Here is a 15,820-nt window from a genome sequence, read left to right on the forward strand (position 1 = left end):
TCGCTTCCTAGAAGGTGTGGATATGTTCCCACCCCTCACTTAATGGTAAGATGTGTTTTTGGTAAAAGATTATAAGAAGGCATGAGAATGTGGATTTTTTTTTTGGCTTAGTTTATAGGGTTAAAGTATTGTTTTAAGTTAGATAGGATAAAGATGAAGATTTGAGCAAGTTGAGTATTGTGAAAAATTAATCTTATAAAATAAATTCTGTATGTAAACATGTTGGCTAAAATTAAAGTTTTTCCATAAATTGAACATTGACAAATTTACCAAAATCAAATTATAAATTATATCTTTTACTGACCTAATTAATGTTTTAGATATTAGGTCCCCTAAAATCCAAAAATGACATATTTGACTTATTTGTATAAAAAATTACCCGGAAGTGGAGAGCTGGAAGTGGGGTTGGCCAGGTTATCCCCAGGGGTGGAGAAGCGAAAGCCCAGGAGGAGGGGCTATAAAGAAGGTGGAGGGTAATGGCTACCACTCTGAAGCCCATCCAGCTTCTCCTAGACCTCAGAGTCAGAAAAAGGGAAACGTGCCTCATCCCCCTTCCTCCTCTCCTCCCTCTTCTGAGCCTTAGCCATGGCCGACGCAGGGGCTGGGCTGAGCTAGACGGTCACTGAGAGAACGGTTACTGTGACAACTGAGCCTGAGAACTGAAGCCTTAGCATCAAACTTTGAAAACGGAAGCCAGAGAAAAAGGTGGAATGGATAAGTGCCACTGTGGACAATGAGCACATGGGCGCCACTCATCAGAATGCTGCTGTGTCTGTGAGAACATAAACTCGCCTTTGGTGAGAGCTGCATGGAAAGTGATGCGGAGGAAGAAGAGGGCTGTGGTCACACACACTGCGTACATGGCCACCACAAAGGACTGTGTCATGCAACCCTGAGACCGACCCCCACCGCCCCTTCCCAGCCTCCTACCCTTCCCAGCCCCCCTCAGGGCCAGCGAAGCACTAAATTCCTCTTTCCCTCACCATTCTTTTTTTTTTTTTGAGACGGAGTTTCGCTCTTGTTACCCAGGCTGGAGCGCAATGGCGCGATCTCGGCTCACTGCAACCTCTGCCTCCTGGGTTCAGGCAATTCTCCTGCCTCAGCCTCCTGAGTAGCTGGGATTACAGGCACGCACCACCATGCCCAGCTAATTTTTTGTATTTTTAGTAGAGACGGGGTTTCACCATGTTGACCAGGATGGTCTCGATCTCTTGACCTCGTGATCCACCCACCTTGGCCTCCCAAAGTGCTGGGATTATAGGCGTGAGCCACCGCGCCCGGCCCCCTCCCTCACCATTCTTATGTCTGTCTGGCCCTGAATGTATCCATGTGGATACTTATTCAGTATCCTACTTATTTCTCTTCTGACTTATAGAGGGAAGAGGAAGAGGAGGGTGGACAGAGATCCTGGAACTCTTACGTGCTGCTATTCCAGAACCCAGACTCCTGGGTTTCCCCAATTCTTATTTTTCCTCCCCATACCCACCCTTCTTTCTCGAGGGATCTAGGTACCTTGGTCCCAGTCTCTTCTTGTTGTTCTCACTGTCAAACTGCCTGTCCTGGGATCTAGTTATCTTGGCCCTGCACGCTCACGTTGAGTACAAACGCTGAAATTGGTTTTTCTTTCTTTTTTTTTTTTTTTTGGCTGTAAGTTTATTCAATGCAAAATAATCCTCTCCAATTTTACTGAGGTGGCTGACCACGTCCACGACCAAATCCACCTCTAAACTGGAATTCAGTTGCTGACCCAGCCCCTGCCTCAGCTTTCTTGTCGGCACCAGGTGGCACAGCACCCCGTCTGTAAGTATCTCTGTCAGGTTCCCCTCTGGTGAGTCTTGCAGGTCGCTCACCTTCCAGACGTTTAGGCCGAGGCCTGCCTGTCTCTGGACGGCTGCGGCATAGGGTGGCAGGCACAATCTCTGGGGGCAGATGGAGGTAATCACAGAGATACTGGATACCCTCATTGGTTAGGTACCAGTAGAAATGTCTCCAGGCAAACTGTTACTTCACGTAGCCTCGGGACTTGAGAGACTGCATGGCCTTCATGACATGAAGGTTGGGCACGTTCTTGTCTGCCAGCTCCGGGTGCTTAGGCATGTGGACATCCTTCTTGGCCACCATGACTCCCTCCTTAGAAAGGAGCTCATAAATGGCAATCCGGTTCTTCTTAGGCATCAACATCACGGCGGCTCTGAAATTGGGTTTTCAACAGTCCCAGCTTTCACTGCCAGGGTCCCAGTCAGGTTTCAGGAATTCTTGCCTTAGCTGTACTTGCTAATCCCAGTTTAGAGCTATCCCACTAAAATATTTAATCCTAATTCTTAGTCCTTGCCTGTGGGATATGAGGTCAAACAGGAGACCTCAGGGCTCCCAGCCCTTCTCCTGCCAACCCTCCTCATGCCCTCAAAAGGAGTTAGAAGAGAGGTCCTTGTCATTCTCACCTCTAATGGAAAATGGAACAAGACATAATCATATCCTTTCTTCCCACCCTTCTCCTGTGATCTAGGATTTCTGACAAAGCTGGCTTGAGATTGGTCACGTACAGCCAACTATCTCCTCAGTCTTTTGTTTTTCGGCTTCAGAGACAAATCCAATATAGCCCCAAGGATCTGGGTCCTTGGGAGAGGAAGGAAAAGGGAAGGAGCGAAGAGATGGGGTATATCCCCTGTACTACACTCTTAACGTCTGAATTCCTTGGCTTTGATTTCTCTGCCAGCCCAGATGTTCAGTCCTCATGGCCCTCCCTACCCCTTACTGCGATCTGGTTGTCATTTTCCAGTCCTTCTGCCACACGCAGTTGTTGCAAAGATCAGTCAAATCCGTACCACCACTGAGATCTCATTTATTGCCACAGATGCACAAAATAAATAACCCAAAATCACACACACAAAAAATAATATGGAAACCATTGTCAAATATGAAATGGTGTTTGGCTTTCTTTGGGCTATATTTGTATAAATATGCTATTGGTATATGTTCCAAAATTATGGCAAGCTCCTATAATTCTGATATGACTTAGTATATGTTATTAGTAGTTGCAATTGTTATGTAAAATCATTGAAAGCCATAGAAGTCACCATAATTCCTAGTCAAATGTGATTTGAATGACGGCTGTCCTGAGACTTTTTGTCATCCACAGACAACGGTTGTCTTGTTTTAATTCTCTTGGAAAGGTGGTTTATAATCAGCTATAAGTCTTTGACAGGTGCTCTTGAAGGCAGGTTTCTGATAACTTTGGAGATTGTGACATTAGAATAGAGGAAAAACTTTCAGGACTCTCATAGAGAGCGGAAATGTTCATAAATATCAAGCAGAACAGGCATCAATGACATGAACTGAAATAATCTGAAACAGAATTAGACTGAAACAAAAGACTGAAATAATCCTTTTATGACCTTTTGCTTAAAATGTTGCTGATCCTTTGTTTTGTTTTTCAGAGTCAAGAAAACTTTTAAGCTATTTACAGATTTTTTTTTTGAGACAGAGTCTAGCTCTGTCACCCAGGCTGGAGTGCAGTGGCACAGTTTCGGCCCACTGCCACCTCTGCCTCCTGAGTTCAAGCCATTCTTGTGCATCAGCCTTCCAAGTAGCTGGGACTACAGGCTTGCACCACTACACCCAGCTAATTTTTTATACTTTTAGTAGAGACAGAGTTTTACCAAGTTGGCCAGGCTGGTCCCAAACTCCTGACCTCAGGTGATCTGCCCACCTCAGCCTCCCAAAGTGCTGGGATTACAGGCATGAGCCACTGCACCCGGCCTATTTAGTTTTTTTATTTTATTTTTTTGAGGCAGAGTTTTGCTCTTGTTACCCAGGCTGGAGTGCAATGGTGCGATCTTGGCTCACTGCAACCTCCGCCTCCCGGGTTCAGGCAATTCTTATGCCTCAGCCTCCCGAGTAGCTGGGATTACAGGCACACGCCACCATGCCCAGCTGATTTTTTGTATTTTTAGTAGAGACGGGGTTTCACCATGTTGACCAGGATGGTCTCAATCTCTTAACCTCATGATCCACCCGCCTCGGCCTCCCAAAGTGCTGGGATTACAGGCCTATTTAGTTTTTAACAATTGAGTAAAGTATATGCCTATAAACAAAAATTGGAACATATTTGTTTCTCTCTACCTTATTTATCCAGAATTTGGAAACCCCTTGTGAGTATTCTTAACTTATGGCAAAACAGTTATTTGCGTAAGTGCAATGAAAATCTGTCTTCATTTGTGATGGGACACAATTGGAGAAACTGGTAATTTTACCAAGGCTTTGACTGGAATGGCATGCCTCTCTTTAAGGAATCAAAATTGATGTATAGAGCCAATAAAATCCCCTTGGGAAAACTGGCTTAATACTTTGTCTACACAGTCCTGGTACAGGATCCTGGGAGGTGGAGGCTGCAGTGAGCCAAGATTGCGCCGTTGTACTCCAGCCCGGCAGACAAGAGCGAAACTCTATCTCAAAAAATAAAGTCTCATCCAAGATTCCTTATGGAGCAAAGTTTGATCAAAGCTAATTTGAAAAGGAGCCTATATGGCAAATAATTATTCTTGCTGCACTTTATATAGAGAATCAGGCCAAGTACAATAAGACTAACACTTGTTTTGCAAACAAATCAATCTTACGATGATTTGTCTTTAGTAAAAATGAGGACTGGAGAGACGAAACTTTTTTCAGGAACTATGGTACACCTGTTATTAAATTATTCTAGTCTCATCAGTTGTTTTTGAGTTTTTTTTTCTACAATTTAGACTCACACTGCTTATTCCTGTGAACCAACCAATGATCTCTGGCTACAGCTAAGAAGAAGCAAGAGGGATGGGTAACGTAAAAATCTAGACCAATATTCTAATTCTGGGCACATATTGGAATCAGCTAGCAATCCCATGTCAGCTTGGTTCCAACAGTTGCCCAGTTCACTGGAAACCTTAACTTACCTGGGTTAATTTAACTTACTTTGCTTTACTGTTGTGGAATATATTGCCATTGTACTCTTTGTGTAGGAATGTAGGATCAGCTTACTCAATGTTCTTGAACTGAACACTTACTAATCTTCCAGATACCACCTTTTGTCAGAACTCAGAGTTATGAATAGCCCTCACCATACAGCTGCCTTCTGACTGAGCTCCTTTCTACCCTGAATGCAAGAGACCCTAATATTTAGGCAGGAATATCATTGCCCTATTCAGCCTGAAGAAGTTACAGAGATTGATGTTTGTCCCTCTACAACCCGTAGGATTAAGGGTACCCTTGTAAAAGGAAATATGTCAGATGCATTTGAACCAGAGCAATTCCGTCTTGAACAGGGGCTTAGGTGAAATAAGACTGAGACCAACTGGGCTGCATTCCCAGGAGGTTAGGCATTCTTAGTCACAGGATGACATGGCAGGTCAGCACAAGATACAGGTCACAAAGCCCCTGCTGATAAAACAGGATGCAGTAAAGAAGCCAGCCAAAACCCACCAAAACCAAAACGGCGATGAAAGCCACCGCTGGTCGGCCTCACTGCTTATTATTCGTGAATTATAATACATTAGCATACTAAAAGACATGGCACCAGTGCCATGACAGTTTCGTTTTGCATAATGTTTTCAAGATCTGCCCATTTTGTAGCACGTGTCAGTACTTCTTTTCTGTTTTGAATTGAGGTAAATTCACATAACATTCACCATTTCAATAATTTTAAAGTGTACAATTCAGTGGCTTCCAGTACATTCACAATGTTGGGCAAATGTCTTATTCTGTTTCTGCTGTTGTAACAAAATACCTTAGACTGGGTAATAACAACGGAAATTTATTTCTCACAGTTCTGGAGGCTGGGAAGTCCAAGGTCAAGGCATCAGAAGATTTGGTGTCTGGTGAGGGCCTGCTAATCATAGATGGTGCCTTATCTGTGTCTTCACTTGACAGAAGGGTGCTAACCAGCTCCTTCTGACCTCTTTTATTTTTTATTAATTTATTTTTTTTGAGACAGAGTCTCATTCTGTCACCCAAACTGAAGTGCAAGTGGCAAGATCAAGGCTCACTACAGCCTTAACATCCCAGGGCTCAGGGGATCCTCCCACCTCAGCCTCTGGAGTAGCTGGGACTACAGGCGTGCACCACCATGCCTGGGTAATTTTTGTATTCTCTGTAGAGACAGGGTTTCACCATGTTCCCAGCCTGGTTTTGAACTCCTAGGCTCAAGTAATCTACTTCCTTGGTTTCCCAAAGTGCTAGGATTACAGGCATGAGCTACTCCAAAGGCACTAATCCCATCTTATGACCTAGTCACCTGCTAAACGTCCCACCTCTTAATACTATCACACTGAGTATTAGGTTCCAATATATAAATCGGGGGGGCACACCAACATTCAGACCATAGCATTTTCCCCTGGCCCCCCAAATTCATGGTCTTCTCCATGCAAAATTCCATCTCAATAGCTCCCAAGATCTTGTTCCAGCACTGACTCAAAAGTTTAAGTTCAGAAGCTCATCTAAATCAGATATAAGTGAGACTCAAAAATGTGATTCAGGCTGGGTGTGGTGGCTTACACCTGTAATCCCGCACCTTCGAAGGCTGAGGTGGAAGGATCAGTTGAGGCCAGGAGTTTGAGACCAGCCTGGCAAACATGGCAAAACCCCATCTCTACTAAAAATACAAAAATGAGCCAGGTATGGTGGTGTGCGCCTGTAGTCCCAGCTACTCTGAGGCAAAAGAATCTCTTGAACCCAGGAGGCAGAAGTTGCTGTGAGCTGAGATAGCGCCACTGCACTCCAGCCTGGGTGACAGAGCAAGACTCTGTCTCAAAAAAAAAAAAAAAAAAAAGCGTGATCTATCCTGAATCAAACTCTTCTCCAGCGGTGAGCCTGTGAAATCAAACAAGGCATATGCTTTCTAAATACAGTGGTGGGACAGGCAAAGGACAGACATTTTTATTCCAAACAGGAGTAGAAAAGAAGAGATAAGAGAGCTCAACCAAATAAAAAAAAAAAAAAAAAACAAGGCAAACATTAAACCTTAAGATTCCAGAATATTCTTCCTTGACTTGATATTCTGCAGTCTGGACACACAGCATTGGGGATTGAACTCCCAAGACTCCAGGAAACCCTGTTCCCATGGCTTTACTAGGCACAGCCCGTACCACACCCATTGTAGGTTAGAGTCTGGTGCCTACAGCTCTCCCAAGCTGGAATTGCATGCCCAGGGCTCTGCCTTTCTGGGGTCTGGGTACAGCCTCACTCCCACATCTCTGCTAAGGATTTCCCTGTTGGAGGCTCTCTGTGGTGGTCCCACCCTTGTGGTAGCTTCTGCCTGGGTCATGAGGCCTAGGCTCCAGGTGGCTCTGTCCTTCGAAATGTAGGTGGAGACAGGCATGCCCCACATCTCATGCACCCTTTGGACCAGCGGAGTTGGCACCATGCAGACTTTGCAAAGGCCTGCTGCCTGTGACTTCTGGAGGAGTAGCTTGAGCTACAGTTGGGCTCACTTGAGCCACAGCTGGGGTGGCCAAGGAGCACTGAAATCATTTTGTTCCCAAGGCCTTAGCATTCGGGGCCTGTGCTGGGATAAGCAGCCCCAGCAATCTCCAAAATGCCTTTGGGGTCATCCTTCCATTGTCCTGATAAACAGCATCTGGCTCTCTTCTATTTGCACAAATCTCCTTTGGTGTTCCCTCCTAACCAAGGTTTTTTTTTTTTTTTTTTTTTTTTTTTTTTTTCTGAGACAGGGTATTTCTCTGTCACTCGGGCAAGAGTGTAGAGGTGCAATCTCAGCTCACTGCAGCTGCAACCTCCCAGGCTCCATCAATCCTCCCACCTCAGCCTCCCGAGTAGCTGGGACTACAGGTGCTTGCCACCGTGCCTGGCTGCTTTTTTATAACATGGCCAGGCTGAGAATTTTCTAAATCTTTAATTTTTGCTTCCCTTTTGATTATATGTTGTCTTCTCACGTTTTACTATAAGCATCAAGAGAAGTCATGCTGCACCCTCATACTTTGCTTAGAGATTTCTTCTGCCAATTATCCTATTTCATTGCTCACAAATTCCTGCTTTCACAAAGAACTAAGACATGAACATGCTCCTTGCCATTTTGTAACAAGGATGGTCTTGTTTCCAGTTTCCAACAACATGTTTGTCATTTCTATCTGTGACCTTATCGTAATAGCCTTTATTGTCCATATTTCTATCAACATTTTTTTTTGAGACAGAGTCTCACTCTGTTGCCCAGGCTGGAGTGCAGTGGCACAATCTTGGCTCACTGCAACCTCTGCCTCTTGGGTTCAATCAATTCTCCTGTCTCAGCCTCCTGAGTAACTGGAACTACAGGTGCACGCCACCACACCTGGCTAATTTTTATAATTTTAGTAAAGATGGGGCTTTGCCATATTAGGCTGGTCCTGAACTCCTGACCTCAGGTGATCCACCTGCCTTGGCCTCCCAAAGTGCTGGGATTACAGGCGTAAGCCACTATGCCTGGCCTTCTACCAACATTTTTATCAAAGCACTTAGGTAACCTCCTCAAGAAGACTGAGGTTTTCTCTATAGCTGTCCTATTCTGAGTCCTCACCAGAATCACTCTTAATGTTCTGTTCCCAGCAATAAAGGCTTTTTCTAGTATTCACTTCCAAACTCTTCTAGTCCCTGCCTGTTGCCTAGTTCCAAAGCTACTTACACATTTTTAGGTAATTGTTGCATGAGCACCTCACTTCTTTATAAAAAAAAATTTTTTTTGAGACACAGTCTTGTCACCCAGGTTGGAGTACGATAATGCCCTCATGGCTCGCCGCAGCCTCTACCTCCCTGGCTCAAGCAATCCTCTGGCTTCAGCCTCCCAAGTTGCTGGGATCACAGGTAAACTGCACCACACCTGGCTAATTAAAATTTTTTTTTGGGGGGGTAGAGATGTTTTTTCAGTAGTTGCCCAGGCTGGTCTTGAACTCCTGGGCTCAATAAATCCTCCTGCCTTGGCCTCGCAAAGTGCTGGGATTATAGGCATGAGCCATTGCACCCAGCCATCAGCCCCTCACTTCTTGGTACCAATTTATGTCTTAGTCCATTCCTGCTGCTATAACAAAATAACTCAGACTGGGTAATTTATAAATAATACAGATTTATTACTCACAGTTCTGGAGGCTGGGAAGTCCAAGATCAAAGCACCAGAGAATTTGGTGTCTAATGAGGTTCCCTCTCTGCTTCCAAGATGGCACCTTCTTGCTGCATCCTCACATGGTGGAAGGAGTGAACACTGTGTCCTCACATGGCAGAAGGGAACTCACTAACTCCTTCAGGCCTCCTTTGTTTTTTGAAATGGAGTCACCCTCTGTCACCCAGGCTGGAGTGCAGTGGCATGATCTTGACTCACTGCAACCTCTGCCTCCCAGGTTCAAGCAATTCTCCTGCCTCAGCCTCCCAAGTAGCTGGGATCACAGGTGCCCACCACTGTGGCCGGTGGGCTAATTTTTGTATTTTTAGTAGAGACAGGGTTTCACCATGTTGGCTGGGCTGGTCTCAAACCCCTGACCTCAAGTGATCCACCTACCTTGGTCTCCCAAAGTGCTGGGATTACAGGCATGAGCCACCACACCTGCCCCCAGGCCTCTTTCATAAGGACACTAATCACTTCCTAAAGGCCCCACCTCTTAATAGTATCTCATTGGGCATTAGGTTCTAATATATGAATTTTGGGAGGAAATCCACATTCAGACCCTAGCAGCAACCACCATCACAAGAACATTTTCATCACCTTAAAAAGACTCCCTTAGCTCTTAAAACAGTCACTCCCCATTCCCCCACCCCTCAGCTCTGGGCAACCACAAATCTGCTTTCTGTCTCTATAGATTTGCCTATTCTAGACATTTCATACAAATGGAATCGCACAATATGCGGCTTTTTATATTTGGCTTATTTCATTTAGTATAATGTTTTCAATATTTTTTTCCAGGTTGCACTGCATATTAGTACATCACTCTGAATAACATTCCATTTTATGGATATACCACATTTTGTTTATCCATTTATGAGTTGCTGGACGTTTGGGTTGTGTTTACTTTTTGACTATTATAAATAATGCTGCTCTGAACATTGGTGTGCAAGTTTTTGTTTGAACACTTGTGTTCAGTTCTCTTGGATATATATCTAGGAGTGGAAGTGCAGGGTCATGTGGTAATTCCATGTTTAACTTTTTGAGGAATTGCTAAACTGTTTCTCACAGAGATGACACCATTTTACATGTCCAGAAGCAGTGTGTGAGGATTCCAATTTCTACATATTTTCACGCTTCTTCAAGTCTGTCTTTTTTTATTACAGTGGGTGTGAAGTGGTATCTCACTGTGGTTTTGTTTGCATTGACTAATTTGGTTAACTTGAATCTTAAACTTAGCTGATAAAAAAAGAAAAAAAAAGGAAAATTTCCACTGATCCTAGTGAAATGGAGTCTCACTCTGTCACCCAGGCTGGAGTGCAGTGGCACGACCTTGGCTCACTGAAACCTCTGCCTCCCAGGTTCAAGCAATTCTGCCTCTGCCTCCCGAGTAGCTGGGAGGCCATTTTGTATTTTCAGTAGAGATAGGGTTTCATGTGCTTATTGGCCATTGCATATCTTCTTCTTTGGAGAAATGTCTGTTCAAGCTCTTTGCCCTTTTTTTGTTTTGTTTGGTTTTTTGTTTGTTTGTTTGTTTGTTTTTGAAAGAGAGAGTATTTTTCTGTCACCCAGCCTGGAGTGCAGTGGTGCAATCATGGCTCACTGCAGCCTCGACCTCCCAGCCTCAATCGATGCTCCCACCTCAGACTCCTGAGTAGCTGGGACTACAAGTACATGCCACCATGCCCAGCTAATTGTATTTTTTGTAGAGACACAGTTTCACCATGTTGCCCAAGCTGGTCTCAAACTCCTAGGCTCAAGCAATCATCCCACCTTGGCCCCCCAAAGTGTTGGGATTACAGGCGTGAGCCACTGCACCCAGCCTTTTGTCCATTTTTTTTTAACTGGACTGTTTGTCTTTTTGTTGTTGTATCATAGGAGTTCTTTATATATTCTGGATACTAGATCCTTATCAGATATTAGATTTGCAAATATTTTCTCTATTTCTTTGTTGGGATGTCTTTTTACTTTCTTTATTGTGTGTGTATTTTTTTTTTTTTGATGCACAAATGTTGATGAAGTTCAATTAATTTTTTTCTTTTGTAGTTGGGGCTTTTAGTGTCATGTCTAAGAACCTACTGACAAATTCAAGGTTATGAAGATTTACCCCTATGTTTTCTTCTAGGATTTTTTAGTTTTAACTCTTTCATGTAGGTATTTAATCCATTTTCAGTTAATTTTTCTTTGAGAGAGAGGGCTTCATTCTGTCATCCAGGCTGGAGTGCAATGGTACCATCATGGCTCATTACAGCCTCAACATCCTGGGTTCAAGTGATCATCCCACCTCAGCCTCCTAAAGTGCTGGGTTTACAGGCATGAGCCACTGTGCCTGGCTCAGATAATGTTTGTATATGGCATGAGGTCAGGGTGTCGAACCTCAGTCTTTTGCATGTGAATATACAGGTGTCTCAGCACTATTTGTTGAAACTATCCTTCCCCCATTGAATGGTTTTGGCACCCTTGTGGAAAATCATTTTATCAGATATTTATGGGTTTGTTTCTGGACTTTCATTGATCTCTATGTCTGTCCTTCTGCCAGCACTACACTGTCTTGGATAGTGTAGGTTTGTAGTACGCTTTGAAATTAAGAATTGTGAGTCCTCCAATTTTGTTCTTTTTCGAGGTTGTTTTGGCTCTTCTAAGTCTCTTGAGTTTCCATGTGAATTTTCCATACAATTGTTCATTTCTGAAAAAAATTTTGATAGGCAATGAATTGAATCTATGGATCAATTTGGGGAATATTACCATCTTATAAATATTAAGTTATCTAATCTATGAACATGGGTTATCCTTCTATTTAGGTCTTCTTTAAGAAGATTTATTCAGGGCACAGTGGCTCACACCTGTAATCCCAACACTTTGGGATGCTGAGGCAGGTGGGTCACTTGAACCTAGGAGTTTAAAACCAGTTTGGATGACATAGTAAGACCTCTGTCTCTACAAAAAATAAATAAAATTAACTGAGTGTGGTGGTACACACACCTGCAGCCCCAGCTACTTACTGGAAGGCTGAAGTGGGAGGCTCATTTGAGCCTGGGAGGTTGAGGTTGCCTGGGAGCCACTGTACCTGCACTCCAGCCTGGGCAATGGAGGCCCTGTCTCTCTCTCTCTCTCTCTCTCTCTCTCTCTCTCTCACACACACACACACACACACACAAAGATTTGCAATGATATGCAGTTTCAGTGTACAAGTCTTGCATTTCTTTGGTAGAAATTGTTTCTATTTTATTCTTTTTGATGCTAATGTAAATAAAATTGTTTAATCCATTTTATTTTGAGATAGTGTATAAAAATATCATTTATTTGTATATATTAATTTTGTATTCGGCAACGTCGGTGAGCTTATTTATTAGTTATAATAGTTTTTAAAGTGGATTCCTTAGGAATTTCTATATACAAAATAATGTCACCTGAGAATTGATATAGTTTAATTCTTCCCTTTCAATCTGTATGTCTTTTATTATTATTTTTTTCTTGTCTGATTGCTTTGGCTAGAATCTCCAATACAATATTCAATTGAAGTGGGGAGAGCAAACATTCTTATGTTCTTGATCTTAGGGGAAACACCAGTAAATATGATGTTTTTTATAAACATACATGGTATGGTTTGGCTGTGTCACCACCCAAATCTCAACTTGAATTCTCACATGTTGTGGGAGGGACCGGTGGGAGGTAATTAAGTCATGGGGGCATGTCTTTCCTGTGATGTTCTTGTGGTAGAGAATAAGTCTCACAAAATCTGATGGTTTTAAAAAATGGGAGTTTCCAATTGGACGAGTTCTCTTCTCTTGTCTGCCATCATGTGGAATATGCCTTTCACCTTCCGCCATGATTGTGAGGCCTCCCAGCCATGTGGAACTAAGTCCATTAAACCTCTTTCTTTTGTAAATTGTCCAGCCTCAGGTATGTCTTTATCAGCAGCGTGAAAACAGACTAATATCACCCATTATCAGGTTGAAGAAAGTTCCCTTTTCTTTCTAGTTTGTTCAGTCTTTTTAATATGGCAAGATGTTAGATCTTTCCAAATGTTTTTCTGCATCAACTGAAATGATCATATAGTTTTATTCATTTATTGTGTATTAATATGGTGGGTTTTTTTTTTTTTTGAGATGCAGTCTCAGTCTGTCACCCAGGCTGGAGTGCAGTAGCATGATCTCCGCTCACTGCAACCTCCACCTCCTGGGTTCAAGTGATTCACCTGCCTCAGCCTCCCAAGTAGCTGAGACTACAGGTGCATGCCACCACACTCAGCTAATTTTTGTATTTTTAGTAGAGACAAGGTTTCACCATATTGGCCAGGCTGGTCTTGAATGCCTGACCTTGTGATCTGCCCGCCTTGGCGTCCCAAAGTGCTGGGATTACAGGCGTGAGCCACTGCACCTGACCTAATATGGTGCATTGTACTGATTAATTTTTGTGTCATAGACCAATCTTGCATTCCTGGCATAAATACCAGTTGGTCATGGTGTGTAATCTTTTTAATATGCTGCTGGATTCTGTTTGTTCATATTTTGTTGAGAATTTTTGCACATTTCTTCACAAGAGATATTGATCTATATCTTCTTTTCTTGTGATGCCTCTGTCTGGTGTTAGTATCAGGGTGAAACAAGCACCATAAAATGAGTTGAGAAGTGTTCCTTTCTTCTTTATTTTTGGGGAAGAATTTTAGAAGGATTGGTGCTAATTCTTCCCTAAATCGTTAATGTAATTCACCAGTAACACCATGTAGTCCTGGGGCTTTTCTTTGTTAGAAGTTTTTCAACTACTGATTGAATCTCTTTACTTGTCATAGGTCTGTTTAGATTTTTTTTCTCATTTTGATGCAGTTTTGGCAGTTTGTATCTTTTGAGAAATTTACCCATTTCATCTATGTTACCTAATTTGTTAGTATACAATTGTTCATAGTATTCTTCTATAATCCTTTTTATTTCTGTAAGGTTGGTGATATGTTCCAATTTTCATTTCTGATTTTTATAATTTGAGTCTTCTCCCTTTTTTGATTGGTCAGTCTAGTTAAAGATTCTTCAGTTCTGTCAATCTTTTCAAAGAAACAACTTCGATTTCATTGATTTTATTATTGTTACTCTGTTTTCTACTTAATTTATCTCCTTCTAATTTTTATTATTTTCTTCCTTATGCTTGCTTTGCTTCAGTTTGCTCTTCTTTTTCTAGTTAAAGGGGAAGGTTAAGCTATTGACTTGAGATTGTGGGGCATGCTCAGACCCCCAGAGTTGGCATAAAGATTTTTTTTTTTTTTGAGACAGAGTCACACCTGTAATCCTAGCACTTTGGGAGGCCGAGGTGGGTGGATCACCTCAGGTCAGGAGTTCAAGACCAGCCTGGCCATCATGGTAAAACCCCATCTTTAAAAAAAATAAAATAAAAATAAAAAAGAGACAGAGTCTTATTTTGTTGTCTGGGCTGGAGTGCAGTGACACAATCTCAGCTCACTGCAAGCTCCGCCTCCCAGGCTCAAGTGATTCTCGTGCTTCAGCCTCCCAAGTGGCTGGGATTGCAGGCACACACCACCACACCTGGCTAATTTTTATATTTTTGGTAGTGATGGGGTTTTGCCATATTGCCCAGGCTGGTCTTGAACTCCTGAGCTCAAGTGATCTGCCCTCCTTGGCCTCCCAAAATGTTGGGATTATAGACATGAGCCACCATGCCTGGAAGCATGAGGATTATTTTTAAATGAAAACATTTGAGCCAAAGAAGGTGCAGAAAGAAATCATATCTGAAATTCCCTTATTTGGCTAGAACAGAACATTATGAGAGTCAGTTGCCATAAATCCCCCTCTGGGAAGGTCTTCAGTCTGGGAAGGTCTCCACTGACCTAAGCAAACTTCATCAAAACCTTCCATCTAAGGAAGCTTGAAAACTCCCACTTTATTAAGTTTCATATGTAAATTCCTTATCCCTAATCCAGGAGTTACTAATCACTGAGTGGATCCTGTGCATGCGGAAATAAGACTTGTCTCCTGTTCACCTGCTGATTGTCTCCTAATTTGCAGGTCACCACCATCAGATCCAAGTTGGAAGAGCAAAAGCTATTCTCTGAACAAGATTCTCCTCCTCCTCCTCCTCCTCCTCCCTCTCCTCCTCCTCCTCCTTCTCCTTCTTCCTCTTCCTCTTTCTTCTTTTATTTTTTTATTTTATTTTTTTATTGTTGAGACAGGGTCTTACTCTGTCTCCCAGGCTGGAGTGCAGAGTGCAGTGTTGTCAACATAGCTCACTGCGGTCTCAAACTTCTGAGCCCAAGCAATCCTCCCTCCTCAGCCTCCTGAGTAGCTGGGGGACAGGAGAGCACTCTGCAAATTTTAAAGTTTTTTTGTAGATACGGAGTCTCACCGTTTTGTCCAGGCTGGTCTCAAACTCCTAGGCTGAGCCACTGTTCCCAGCCTCCCTTTTTTTTTTTTGACAGAGTTTTGCTTTTGTTGCCCAGGCTAGAGTGCAGTGGCAGTGCGATCTTGGCTCACTGCAACCTCCACCTCCCAGCTTCAAGCAATTCTCCCGCCTCAGCCTCCAGAGTAGCTGGGATTATAGGTGCCTACCACCATACCCAGGTAATTTTTTGGGTATTTTGGTAGAGATGGGGTTTCACCATGTTGGCCAGGCTAGTCTCGATCTCCTGACCTCAGGTGATCCACCTGCCTCGGCCTCCCAAAGTGTTGGGATTACAGGCGTGAGCCACCGTGCCCGGCCGCT

The 15,820-nt window shown here is 43.1% G+C and overlaps 2 pseudogenes across 1 annotated transcript; one reads left to right on the forward strand and one right to left on the reverse strand.

Annotated features, from left to right (window-relative positions):
* The first annotated feature begins 508 nt into the window (after positions 1-508).
* Positions 509-966, forward strand: LOC116566649 (annotated as a pseudogene).
* A 661-nt stretch (positions 967-1,627) lies between these two features.
* On the reverse strand, positions 1,628-2,192 carry LOC116566412 (annotated as a pseudogene). The gene has a single exon (XR_004275850.1). The product of XR_004275850.1 is annotated as a 40S ribosomal protein S10 pseudogene (transcript).
* Positions 2,193-15,820: the final 13,628 nt, after the last annotated feature.

The sequence above is a fragment of the Sapajus apella genome, unplaced genomic scaffold, assembly GCF_009761245.1.
Source record: "Sapajus apella isolate SASKATOON/1434 unplaced genomic scaffold, GSC_monkey_1.0 scaffold43, whole genome shotgun sequence".
In the NCBI taxonomy this organism is placed as follows: domain Eukaryota; kingdom Metazoa; phylum Chordata; class Mammalia; order Primates; family Cebidae; genus Sapajus; species Sapajus apella.